Source organism: Rhinolophus sinicus, linkage group LG15 (genome assembly GCF_036562045.2).
Source record: "Rhinolophus sinicus isolate RSC01 linkage group LG15, ASM3656204v1, whole genome shotgun sequence".
In the NCBI taxonomy this organism is placed as follows: domain Eukaryota; kingdom Metazoa; phylum Chordata; class Mammalia; order Chiroptera; family Rhinolophidae; genus Rhinolophus; species Rhinolophus sinicus.
In genome coordinates this window covers 11,979,646-11,993,729 of record NC_133764.1, presented here as the reverse complement: position 1 = coordinate 11,993,729, position 14,084 = coordinate 11,979,646, and the positions used below count along the sequence as shown (strand labels likewise).

General features: G+C 46.9%; 1 long non-coding RNA gene across 1 annotated transcript; it reads right to left on the bottom strand.

Moving 5' to 3' along the window:
* Positions 1-3,239: 3,239 nt before the first annotated feature.
* On the bottom strand, positions 3,240-5,141 carry LOC109438304 (uncharacterized). The gene is made up of 2 exons (XR_002136365.2): positions 4,051-5,141; positions 3,240-3,975 (listed from the first exon to the last, which is right to left on the bottom strand). It is a non-coding gene; the product is annotated as an uncharacterized LOC109438304 (long non-coding RNA).
* Positions 5,142-14,084: the final 8,943 nt, after the last annotated feature.

Below are 14,084 nucleotides of genomic sequence, written 5' to 3'. Positions count from 1 at the left end.
GAGCCCTCATGGAAGTCCCTAACAAGCATGGAAGAACACTCTCAGGACAAAACTATTCGCTCCTGCTGCCTTGCATTGGGTTTCATATTGCACAGGACAGTGCCTATTCATTGTTTCTAATTTGCTCCATCTCGAGGTAGAATCTAGATCCCCCAGAGGAAGCTCTGCTCCTCTCCATAGGATGGTGCAGGTGGAGCCCGATAGCTCAGGGCCTGTCCCAGGCGCTGTCCTCCAAGTTATAGATCCCAGGTGGCGTTGTGACCATTGTTGGGGCCACACAGTAAAGAGTCAATGCAGTCGGTGCTGGGGGCAACCTCCCCCTTCCTGCCCTGCCACCTCTACGGAGTCCCTCACCTTTGGGTGAACCCAATGGCCCTCACACCCTTGCTGAGGGTATGAGGATATTTTCAATAACCCAGGGATGTGTTCAAAGAGTGAGAGAGCATAGGCCTCCATGAAGCTAAAACCAGATATGTGCGAACACTGAAGTTATAGTCCACTACAGTGGGCAACAAGCCCTGAGCTGTTCTTAGAGTATTACATGTATAACTCATATAACCCTAATGACAACTCTGTATTAGTCATGGTTCTCCAGAGAAACGGAACTAATAGGGTGTGTGTGTGTGTGTGTGTGTGTGTGTGTGTGTGTGTACTGGGGGGGCGCCAAAAAAATGTGTACACACGACTTGTATGCACCTTTTGTTATCAGTATATATTGAGTATTACAATTTTAATACAGTTTTTCCTTTCTTAAAATGCGTACACATTTTTTTTTTGGCAAGAGAGGGAGAGAGACAGAGGAAGAGAGAAAGATTGATTTGAAGGAATTGGTTCTCACAATTACGGATGCTGACAAGTCCAAAATCCGCAGGGTGAACTGGCAGGCTGGAAACCCAGGGAAGAGCTGATGTTGCAGCCTCCTGCTGGCAGAATTCCCTCTTGCTCAAGGGACATCAGTCCGTTGTTCTATACAGGCTTTTTACTGGTTATATGAGGCTAACCACATGCTGGAGGGCAACCTGGTTTATTAATATCAATGTTACTAATTTCAATGTTGCTAATTGAAATGCTCATCTCATCCAAAAACACCCTCATAGAAATCTCCAGAATAATGTTTGACCACATATCTGGGCACTGTGGCCCAGTCAAGTTGACACATAAAATTAACCATCACAAAGCCTATGATAACAGGTATTACTATCATCCTCATTTGCAAAAAAAAAAAAAAAAAACCTGAGGGAGAAAGATGTTAAGTAAGAGTCCTAAAGTCTCAAGAAAGTGATGGACTTGGGATTGAACCCCTGGCAGGCTGGCTGCAGTCCTCCCTCCTAATCCCCAGGATTCTGTTAGATACACGGCTCACTGTCACTCCAGACATGGAAATGCAAATCCGATACAGTGACTCCTGGGACTTGTTTATTTCTGCCCACTATGGGCCCAGAAGATACATTTGGGCCTGGGTCATGATTTCTTCCTATCAGATGGACTTCAGTTGCCTAAATTATAGACTTCTACTCCTCTTTGTGTGCCTGAAATCATTTTTATTAAATTCCCTGTGGTAGCCACTGACTTCCAAGAAATTCTAATTTTCTTCAACTGGTGGGATGCAGTCAGTGGTATTTTCAGGCTCTGTATTCTGCCCCACTTGTGATCATCTGTGCCAACGTATTTTACCACAGCGTGACAAAAATGACTTTGGTGTGGGGACAAGACCTATGAATCCCACAGGAGTGGGATCTGGTCCTCCTGCCCCAGGATTAACACTTCCCAGGATAGACGACAGCGGGACTATCCACTTCCCCCTTCACCTCTGCTGGCAGGAGCAAGAATGTTTGGGGACTGGGTCTCTTCAGCACAGACAGTACTTGTTTGTTGTTTTGCACGACAAAAGTAAATTGTGTTAGGCCCAGGCATCTTTGAAATACTATTGATGAGGGTGATGTGTGTACTGTTTGTGTTGTGATAGATGTGTGTGTGTGTGTGTGTGTGTGTGTGTGTGTGTGTCCTCCTGTGATGGGCAGGCAGGAGTAGAGTGTAATGGACGCCTTCTGATGGCCTGCCCAGCCCTGCCCCCTATTTCAAACAGCCCCCTGCCCCTCAAGCTAAATTGTAGCAGGAATAGCCATGTTTGTACAACTGACCCGTTTCCTCGAGCCCCAGCAGACTGGCCGCAGACAGATGGTAGCAAAGGCCATTTTCTGGGAATACCAGAGACAGCCAGGCTGCAGTAAGAAAGAAAATGATGTCGCTGACCAGAGAGAAGCAAGGTTGAGGGATGGAGACCATGGGGACCTGGAATGCCCAATATTCCAGTCACTGCTTCCACTGTATTGCTAAAGTTACAATACATCTGTGCCCTTAAGTTCCATAAGCCATTCTGCTTCCTTTTAATTTTCCTTTTGCTTAAACTAGTTCCAATGTCTTTTCTGTTATTTGCAACCAAGAGTCCTAAAAAGACTCAATTCCTTTGATTCCTTTTGGAATAAGACAGGAACCTAATGAACTGAATACCTTTCCAGGGTCTTCTAAATCTCTACCCCCTTCCCACTAACTCCACACTATAATATCAACATTAGTTTCCGGTGACCCTTAGTTATCTGGGACCCCAATCAGGCCCAATCAGGTACTGTCAGAGCACGACCTCCCCCAACCCTATTATTCGGGGCTGATGGACATTTGTATATCATGAAACTACACTTTCCAAATTGGGGAACAGCAAGGCAGAATGCTGGGCAGATGGGGGCGGTGGGTGGGGTCTAAGATTAAGAAATATGTGGGAGACATTAGATCTAAACTGTACAGTGTATCGACTTGTGGGACAGTACAGAGGGGCAGTTCAGGGAGCCGCTAAGTTCTAATGGGAAGGCAAGGACAGACCGTTGGAAGACAAGAGGAGAAGGCCTGCCATAAGGAGAAAAGAGCGGGGAGGGAGCATGCAAGGATGAGCCCAGATAGTGATGGGTCAATAAGAGGCAGAAAAAGGCCAGGTGGAAGGACTCTCAGTCCTGCAGGGCCAGCCTCTACTGATTAGAGCCTGAATGTCAGAGCCATGTCCTCTGCACCCCTAGAATGTCCCCATAACGTTGCTCCCAGGGGCGCCTCACCCCCCTCCAAACAGGCAGCCCAGTCCTTGGAAAGCATAGTCTAACCAGGACAGGGATCCCTCTTTTTGCTCAAGGGTGGAAGGTCTTAGATCCTCCCTACCTGACAGTGCAAAAAAGACTCAGAGCTGGTCAATGTGCAGAGAAAAGAGCTTTATTGCTCTGGCTCCCACAAGACAATTTTCACACCACACAATGCTGTTTGGATACAAACCTGGCACCAACCGTGAAGCCTCTAGACTCTGGCTGGGCAGCACCACAGCATCCATTAGCAATTCCCCCAGCACAATTAGTTAATAAAGTGACCCTCTAGTAGTATCCCCACTCCCATCCGGCTCAGGCAAAACCACTGCATTCCCACTGCTTCCCCTGGTAGCCACAAGGACACCTTCCGAGATCTGTACACCCTCAGAGCTTACGACAGCACAGGTTCAGGGCAGATAGCATGTTTGCTGAATTCACGCAACGAATGAATTCTCAAGTGAGGATTCTCTTTCAGTCAGTCTTCCCGCAGAGTGGAGCCCCCTTTCCCCCTTCGGAGGCTTCCTCTAACAGAAACACCACATTTCACCGGAGCTATTTTAATGCTGAATTATCTAACGCTGAGCTATTTTAGCTCTCTGATTTCATCGTCCAGGCTTCTCCCCACACAGGTTAAAACTTGCTTCCACAGTCCTGGAGGACAGCCCTCCCGAGGATTCCAGCCTGGACCACATCCTGCAAAGCACAAGCTATAGGCCTGTGGTCCCGGGGAGTCTGCAACTGGTCCCACGCCGTCCAAGACACAATGAGAGCATGGGCTCCTTGCAGGACAGCTCCTCTTGCTATGGGTCTCCGCTAGGCTCAGGAGCGACAGCGGTGGCAGCAGCAAAGCCTAAAGCAGGAAAAACGTTCAGAGCAGCCTGAAGCCCTGGGAACAGGTCACAGTACTCTGACAAGAGCCACTCACTGTGTCCTGCGCTCTGGGGGCATCCCGTGCGCTCAGGTCCGCCATCTCCCGCCGGATATCTGTGTGTGCCAGGTGGAGATACAACTGGCTCCTCCTGCGGCAATGCAGCTTCACAGGGCTCTCGCCTAGTTCTGGCCAGGGCATCCACTCTCCCTGAGGAGCCCTCTCTGGAAGGCCTCGGGCCCAGGGCTGGCTCATCCCTTACAGAACAGAATGTTGGGCTTGCTGTGCATGCCCCAAACACAAAATGATGGGTTCCCTGTGTGTTCCCCCACCTCATAAAGCAGTAGGGTCCAAGGATATTATCTTAATTATAAATGAGGTCCTACTGCACCCCAAGATTCTAACCGTTGGGGTCTGATTACCCCCTCCCCTAATCTTCAGGTGCAAATAGACCCTTATTTCATTACCGGTAGCTGCTTTGTATGTTTCTACTGATGGACAAAGGTAGTGACAAGCAGAGAAGAAAGCTAAATGCAAGGAATACAGCGTTGTCTCCCAAACACAAAAATGCCTAGCCCTTCTTTTCCCTTCCTTCTCCAATCCCCCTCACCCCCCTCCCCCGCCCCCCCCCCCACACCCGCCACTCAAGCAAGCTGTAAATGGATATAGGTGAAGATGCAGGAGGTGATAGAGAAGGCAATGGCTGCGTAGATAAAGATGGAGAGGTGCGGGAAATGATCAAGATAGCAGCCCTCGTCCACTGGAGGCGCCTCCTCCTTGGGCAGGGGGCACGCAGTGGTCTTTGAGATCTGCCTGGAACGGACCCCCTGCACCCTCTCGCCCACACGCTGCCGACCAGCCTTCTTGCCCGAGGCGGCGGTGGACTTGAGCATGCGGGCAGCAGGAGGTTGTTCCGGGGGTGGCACGTCAAACAGGCCTTCCGAGTCAGTGTCTGGGTCCAGACGAATCTGCTCGGGGTCCCAGGGTTTACGCTGAAAGAGTTCGTTAGCCATTGGCGAGGAGTGGTAGGGATGTGGGTCTGCTGGGCCTGGGTGGTCGTGTGGGAGCGCAGTGAGCTGTGACCCTGGCTGCAGCTGTGTTTCTATCACTGGGGAGGGATAGCGGGGGTGGGGGTGGAGCCAGCCAGACCAGGAAGGCTTCTGCAGGGTCCGCCCGGCTTCTCAGCCCAGGCACCGCTTTCTCTAGCTCCTCCTTCTGACTCCAGCCTGTTGCAGAGGTTGGCTCTCCAGGTTCGAACCCTAAGGAGCTCCAGGGCCTGCAGCTGGTAAGTCGCTGCACAAACTGGTCTGTTTCCATGGCAACCTGGAGCCCATCGCCAGACTGAGGGAGTGCCAGCTGCTAGCTGAGAGCCAGAGGCACGGGGAAAAGGGGCCTTGGCCGGAAAGAAGCTGAAATGGAGACGGCCAGCGCCCCAGCGGCGCTCAAACCTTCCCCAGGACTTTATTTCTTTTTAAAAGAAATAATGATTGCCGGGTCTTTTTTTTAATTTAAAACTTAACACATGAAAAGACTAATACACAATATTTGTAGAAAACTTGAAAGTTTGAAATCACTATAAGCAAAATCAGTAATAAATAAAGGCTCCCACAATCCCGAGACCCAGAGATAGCATGGTTAAGGTGTTGCTGCTTTTCTTCCCTTCTTCCTTTCCTGTCTCCCTAGATCTACATCTATATCTGTGTCCTGAATTTTCCACGCTCCTCACCCACAAATTCAGAATTCCAGCCTTTTGGACGTATCCTGTATGATGAGGAACAAGTACGGTACTTTCAAAAGCCTGCCTGACCTGAGCCCGTCCCCCCACCCCCTCTTTGTATCCACCAGGCCCTTCTCTGGCTTCCATTGGTACTGCCACCGACTCTGTTGCACTCGAGGTTCCGAGGCTGGTTGGTGTTCTGTTGTGGAATGTGGGGAGAACAGACACTAGGACTTATTTGGATCCTAGGGGGTTGGAGGGGTTGTCATGTGGGGAGGCCTGCAGGGTCTCTGCTCCCGCTCCCCATATAAGAACGCAGGACACGATGAGGCCAAAAAGGAACACCCACGGAGTCATAGATAGGGGAGTCATACCACTATAGTCTCACTGGCGGCTGGGTTGGAGAGACAGAAAGCAGGAACCACACAATTCTCAACCCTCACTGCGCCGCTTGCAGGCTCAGCCACCATCTTCTTGCTAGCCCCCATTTTCTGCTAGCGTAGCCACGGCAGTTATAGTAGTGGCCAATGGCTCACTGGTTACAGCTGACGGCCAACTAGCCACAGCTGATGGCCATCCAATCACAGTTGATGGCCATTTACTACCTGAGCCAGCAGCTTTCTATGTGAGGCCAAGAGCTCACTGCTTTCTGGGGCTCTGTCCCCACAGGGGTGCACTGGCAGACCCTTCCGGTTGCAGCAGACCCAACTCAAACTTCATCAGGGAACTCACCACGTCCTGCATCTGAAAGGCCTGGGGCAGGGGAGAAACAGGAACAGTGTGATGAAACAATGTCACCAGGGTGTTGTCACCTCCAACTTACAGAATTGTCAGGGACTTCTTGCAGTGCCAGAGGGTACCACGTAGAGCTAGGTACTCAGATAATACTTGTTAAATAAATGATGCAACAAATGAATAGCTATTGGTAGCAGCACATTCACATTCTCACAGCTTAGCAACTCCGGCTAAAAGAGCTTCTAGTTGGCTGGGAGGTGGAAACTATGGAACCCTCATACACGGCTGTTGGGAATGTAAAATGGTGCAGCTGTTTTGGGAAACAGTTTGGCAGTTTTCATAAAAACTTAAACATACACTTACCATATGACCCAGGAATTCTACTCCCAGGTCTCCACCCAACAGACATGAAAGCATACGTCCACACCAAGACTTGTACGTGAAAGCCCATAGAAGCATTATTAGTAATAACCTCAAACCAGAAACAATCCAAATGTCCATCAAATGGTGAACGGATAAACAAAATGTGATTTATCTAGGCAAACACCATTTAGCAATAAAAAGGAGTGACCTGCTGATACATGCTACACCATAGATGAACCTCTGTGGGGAAAATAGAGCCAGGCTTCCCTCCTCCGGCCAGCTGCCGACCCTGACCGGCCCGCCGGTCCGATAAGATGGAATGCTGCTCAGGCTCAGGCCATCCTAACATGTTAATGTAAATACCCTTATGTATGCACCTTTGGCTGTGAGCCGCCTTTGTCTCAGTGGGATATAAAAGGGTCCAGCCATTTTAGGGGGGCGCTGCTGAACTGGGCTGCTGTGGGCTGCTGTGAAGCAGGCTGCTGGGAGTTATGAGGCTGCTACTGGCTACAGGTTGTAACCTGAGAATGTCCAGCTGTGTCAAGCAGCCGTGAGAAACCCCAGGCTGAGTCCCAGGAAGCCTGTAAATAAAGCATGTCTACTTGCCTTCAGCTCCATGCATCTTCTTCCAGCTCCGAGTCGCAGACATCTTACCCCCGGGACACTATCCACTCGGACAACCTCAAAAACATTATGCTAAGTGAGAAAAAGGCCTGATGAACAAGGTCACAGATCGTATGATGCCTTTTATATGAAATGTCCAGAAAAGACAAATTTATAGAGACAGAAAGCAGACAGGTGATTGCCTGGGCCTGGAGTGGGAGAGGCGAGTAACTGCAAACAGGTTCAAGGCAACTTTTTAGAGTGATAGAAATGTCCTAAACCTGGATTGTGGTGATAGTTGCACAACTCTAAAATTTTCTAAAATTCATTGATGTGTACACTTAAAGTGGGTGACTCTCATGGTATGTAAATTACACTTCAATAAGACTGTTTTTATAAAACTCCACTGAGTTATCATTTCTCAGGTTTCAGATGGGCAAAACAAAACAACCATGTGGTTTTATTCACAATTCTGTGGGTCAATTGGGAGATTCTGGTTTGAGCTGATTCAGCTGATCTCTACTGGGTTCTGCCGTCCCTCTGACAGGTCAGCTGGAGGCTGGATGACCTAGGATGACCTCATGTCTGCAGTTGGGCAAGTTGTCGTTCAGATGCCTCAGTTCTCCTCATGTCCTTTCATCGTCCAGCGGGCTCGCTTGGGCTTATTCATGCGGTGGTCTCAGGGTTCCAAGGAGAAAATGAGGGTAAGCTACAGAGCACAAGGACTTTTCAAGTCTCTGCCTGCATTATATTTACTGTGCCATTGGCTAAGCAAATCATATGGCCAAATCCAAATTCAAAGCCTGTGCAAAGTCACGCTGCAAAGTGATGGACAGCATAAGTGGCTGTTTGCTGCACTCTACCTTACAAAAGGAGAGGTTACAGGGCAAATAACTTGCAGAGCCAGGATGCTGGTGCTCACACTTCTATCCACTATGCCATATACTGAGTGATGTTTTTAAGGAGTAGTGTTTCAATGTCGTGCATGAGATAGAGAGGGATTGGACATGTAGCCAGAAAGGAATTTAGACTTTATTCAAAAGGCACTAGAAATCCATTGGAAGATTTAAGCTGATTGGCATTTTAGAAAGCTCACTCTGGCCATATGGAGGCTGGACTACAGGGGGAGGAGTTGGTGGCAGAATGACCAATGAGGATTGCACTGCATTAGACTCAGTTAGAGATGAAAAGAGGCAGAAGTGGCAGGGTTGGGGGGGTGGGGTGAAGAGAAGAGGATAGAGTCAAAGAACATTTCAGAGCTAAATAGGAATTTGCTGAAAACCGGTCGGGGAGATGGGGAAGAGGTGGAATAACTGAGGTTTCTCCAGCAGGTCTAGAGGGAACATGATGAGTTACTGTGTGGCCACGTTGGTTCTGAGGTCCTTAAGGGACACATGGGAGTAAATGTCCCTTGGCCAACAGTATGCTTATATGCAGGATCTAAGCTAGAAATCTAGATTTGGGAATTATCAGCATGAAGGCCATGGTTGAAACCACAAGCGTAGATAAGATTGCCCAGGAGGGTGGGAAGAGATGAGGCTTCACAGGGCACCCTGAGGACCACCAACCTTTAAGGGATGAGCTGAATAAAAGAAGCAGATGAGAAGTCGGAGGAGTTAGGTCTAGGGATAAAGAACTCCAGGGAGTGGTCAACAGGGTCAAATTCAGCAGAAAGTTTAAAGAAATCTGAATGGAGGATGTGCTGTCTGGTTTAGCAATCCAGTCGGCAGAGATCTTTGCCAGTTTGGGTGGCCGTAGAGGAGGGAGATGTATCATGGAGGCCTCAGATAGGAACGGGAGATGATGAAACAGTCTTTGAGAAAGGGAGCATGTGTTTCAGATTTACAAACTGCAAGTGTGCTCTCCGGTCCTAGTTCTGACATTTTCTATCTGTAAGGGATTTAGAAAATCATTTAACCTCTGTAGGTATTGGTTTTCTCCTTTCCAGAAGGGGCTTAAGAATATAGTGCAGCTAACAGGATTGTAATGACAATACAATTAAATAATTAGTGCTTCCCTAAGAGTGGTATTGTGTATCCCCACAGATAAATAAGACGATTTTAGGTGGCATAAGTACAACATTTTTTTAAACGGTTCTGTACTTATTTTGCTGTTTTACAAAAAATGTAACCAATATACCGAATTCAAGATTCCACAGATATTACTGCTTAGGACAAGTCTAAAAATATTTAATTAAAGGAAAAAAATTAATAATGAAACTGTACAGATGGCACACAGATACAGCAAAAATCAACAAGCCTGATTAAGAATGCTTGAAATTTGGGAAATGCCAGAACAATGACAATGCTCTTACACTGTATAGCTCTTTACAAATATGAACAATTATTACTAAAGAAAATGTTCTCTCTCCCTTGAAGATAGTGGTGAGTTCAAGGGGAAATGAAGGGGGAATTTGAACTCCCCCATAATCTCCACTAGTCCCCCCATTCTTTGATCTTGGCAATGGATGTTTTCTCAGTTTTATTTAAAGTGTTATGTGATGCAAAAGGTTTCAAGTCCCCCCTACCTCCTTCCAACCAGATTTGTTGCTTTGAAGCCCCTTCGCTGTTAGAATTGCTGAAGCCACCCCTGTGCATAAGGCAGTGTATGGAGCCTCAATTTCTCCACCTGGCCTCAAGACCAAGGGTCAAGGAATTTTTCAAGTTGCAGACCACAAGGGGAATGACAGCTTGGAGGTGTGTAGGGTAGCATGGAAGAGCTGTGTGCGAGGCTGAGACATGGAGAAAGCCACACCAACCTGTCAGTGGGGTTGGGTGTGTGTGTACAAGCAAGGGCTTACTGAGGAGGGGCTGAGGGTAAGCGAGGAGTGAGGATGTTAGATGTGCTCTAGCTACTGCGGAGGCCCATTGCATATTAACAAGCTATAAGGCTGAACAATAAAGACTCACTATCCCTAGGACACCTTGCTCTTTTCCACCTGATTCATCTGTACAGAAATGAGTGCATGTAAAACACCTCTGGGCCCAGCCCAGGGGATCTCTGGGGACTGTTATTTCTCAGGGATTGAGAGGGCTTGACCAACTCAGTGGGCTCACCTTGGCAGACACTCTTCTGGTGCCCAGCAATAAGACAAGTAAATCTGCACTAGGCCGGGGAGCTTGGGATTCCCACACAGCCCTGAAAAGGCAGATACCTGAAGGTCACTCCCTGCTTGGTGCCAGAGGATTCCAGGAAAACCTTCATGAGTCCTGGGCCAGGAGCCAGAATCTACCAAAGGCTTTGAATGCACAAAGACTGCCATTAGCTCCTGCTTCTGGGACCTGCCCAGAGCACACACCCCTCTCAAAGGGGAGAGAGCCAGCCTCTTCCAAGAGGATCTCTGCTCCAGGCTGAGATGGAAGGTCTCCATCCATTTAGAGAGATCTGTCTGTGGAAGGAGGATGCATGGTCTGAGTGAACACAAATCAGGGTTCTGAGTCTGCCAGGCCAACAGCCAAATATGAACAGGGGTCAATTCACCATGTTGACGACACCCCTTATGAGGCCAGGATGATGATGATGATGATGATGATGATGATAGTAATAATAATAATAATAATAATAATGGCAACACTTTACTGAGCACTGACTGTGTGCTAGGAAAATTTTTGCAGAGATGGTCTCACTTAATTTTTATGACCCTGTGAGTCAAGCACCCATATTTTCTCCAATGTTCAAATGAGGAAACTGAGGCTTGAGAGGTGAAGCTTGTCCAGGACCTGCCACTAGCACTGTCAGCACTGGGGTTCTAACCCAGGCCCCTCTAACCTATGAGGAAGAGCAACACCTCCCAACGTCCCACCCACTCTAACTGCCCACTTGGGCCGGCCCACCTCCAAAGACCGTGTCCTGGACCTCACCCTGCAGCCAGACAGGGCTGTTCCCTTTAGAATCTGTACACAGAGCGAGAGGCAAAATTCACAAAGGTCACTTTAGCTCACAGTGCTCATGCCCAGCTGAGGAAACAAGCTTTGGAGGTGGTGGTGGTGTGTGTAGGGGGGAGGGCAGTTCCAGGAATCCCTGCTGTTTGGGCTGCTGCTAATTGTCTTCCTGGAAAACATGATTTTTTTTTTGTGCTTCTAAGCTGATTGCTGGATTCTCCCTCCTGCCAGTCCCTAGATCTAAGCTCTGTGCACTGCCTCGGTTGGACAGGGAGGTCAAGCCAAGCATGTCCTCTTTCCATGGACCCCCACCCAAACCCACAGAAGACAGGAAATCTCAAAGGTCTCTTTTTAAAAAAATTATAGTCATTTTAATGAGTGTGAAGTGGTATCTCATTGTGGTTTTGCCTTGCATTTCCCTGATGGCTAATGATGTTGAGTAGTACCTTTTCATGTTTCTTAGCCATGTGTATTATCTTCTTTGAAGAAATGACTACTCAGATCCTTTATCCATTTTAAAATTTGGATGTTCGTCTTGAATTTTGAGTTCTTTATATATTCTAAATACAAGTCCATTTTCAGATATGATTTGTAAAAATTTTCCTCCCATTCTGTGGTTTGTCTTTTCCCTTTTGTGAGGCTGTCTTTGAAATACAAAACTTTTTTTTTTGATGTCCCTTTTTTTTTGCCTTTGTTGCTTGTTTTTGGTGTCATCTCTATTGCCTAATTCAAGACCACAAGGATTTAAGCCTGTTTTCTTCTTAGAATTTTTATAGTTTTAGCTCTTATATTTGGGTCTGTGATCCATTTTATTTTTGTACAGGGTATGAGGTAGAGGTTCAACTTCAATCACCAATGGCCCATGATTTATGTAATAAAGCCTCCTTAAAAACCCAAAGGAGTGGGTTTGGAAAGCTTCCAGAATGGTTGGGTAACCAGAATGCTTCTGCCAGGCCCAAACTTCATGGGGACAAAAGCACCTTTGTTTGAGACCTTGCTCTATGTATCTCTTCATCTGGCTATTGATTCATATACCCTTTGTAATAAACCAGTAATCTAGTGAGTAAAGTTTCCCTGAGTTCTGTGAGCCACTCTAGCAAGTTAATTGAACCCAAGGAGGGGGTCCTGGGAACCTCTGATTTATAGTCAGCCAGTCAAAAGCACAGGCTTGTGATTGGAATCTGAAGTCGAGGGCAGTCTTTGTGGGGCTGAACCCTTAACCTGTGGAATCTGATACTAGCTCTGGGTAGATGGTGTCACGTTGAGTTGAATTGTAGGACAACCAGGTGCTGTCCAAAATCACTTGGTGGTGTGGGCAAACTGCCCTCGTCCCGCCACCTCTCCCCCCATCAGAATTGAGTGCAGAACCGCTTACATAGTATTTCCTTATAATTCTTTTTATTTCTGTAAGGTTGGTAGTAATGTCTACTCTTTACTATTAATACCATGCCAGACTGTCTCAACTGACTGCCTGACACAGGAGCAGCAGGATGAGAAAAGTCTACTTGGGAGTGTATAGTGGGAAACAGGCATGATATTTTAAGGAAGAATAAATACAAGGGAAATCTTAGGAGTAGGCATTTAGGGAAATTGAAGGTTTACTATTACAAAACCATAGGATCTAATGTAGAAGCAGGAAATTGGGTGAGACAGATGCTGCTGGATGGGAGATACAGCAATGATGCACAGTGGGTGACTGTTTACTATCCTGATTTCTGCTTTTTTAAATTTTTATTGGTGAATATTGGGGAACAGTGTGTTCCTCCAGGACCATTCATTTCCAAGTTGTTGTCCTTCAACCCAGTTGTGGAGGGTGCAGCTCAGCTCCAAGTCCAGGTGCCATTTTCAATCTTTAGTTGCAGGAGGTGCAGCCCACCATCCCATGCGGGAATTCAATCTGCAAACCTTGTTGTCGAGAGCTCGCGCTCTAACCAACTGAGCCATTTGGCCGCCCCTGTTTCTGAATTTTTGAGGGAGGAATTTAATTATTAGAAGACAATGGGGCTAAGCAGATTAATTTGTTCCTGTAGAGACACTACTATGACAAATGGTAACAGTATTAATATCCAACGATTAAGCACTTACTCAATATGAAATAGACTCGAGTTCTAAACACTAGATTTCACGTTTCTATCTAGGTCACGTTCATATTTTAACTGTATTCAGACAAACCATATTATTACATGTATAAGGAGACCAGCGAATTCTCAGCTGTTGTTTCCTTAACAACAGCTTACATCCTTATGAATATCTTAACATTTTAATTTCACTAGGTACATTAGTTCCCTGTGGCTACCATAACAAACTTAGCAACTTAAAACAACAGAAATGTATTCTCAATTCTGGAGGCCAGAAATCCAAAATAAGGATGCCAGCAGGGCCACACTCCCTGTGGAGGCTCCAGGGGAGAATCTGTTCTTTGTCACTTCCAGCTTATAGTGGCTGTTGGCGTTCCTTGACTTGTGGCTGTATCACCCATTCAATCTGCCTCTGTGATCTGTCTCAAATTTCTCTTTTTGTAAGGACACTTGTCATTGGATTTAGCCCAACTCACTTCCCCAGATAATTCAGAATGACCTCCTTATCTTCAGATCCTTAACTCAAGAATACCTGTAAAGATTATTTTTCCAAATAAGGCACCATCATAGGTTCCAGGAATCAAGACATGGACACACCTTTCGGGGAATCACCATTCAATCCCACTACACCAGGCGATTTTCAATAAGCTTCAAATGTAAAAAAAAAAAAAAAAAAAAATCATTGGGCAAAACGTCATATTGAAGAAGGAAACA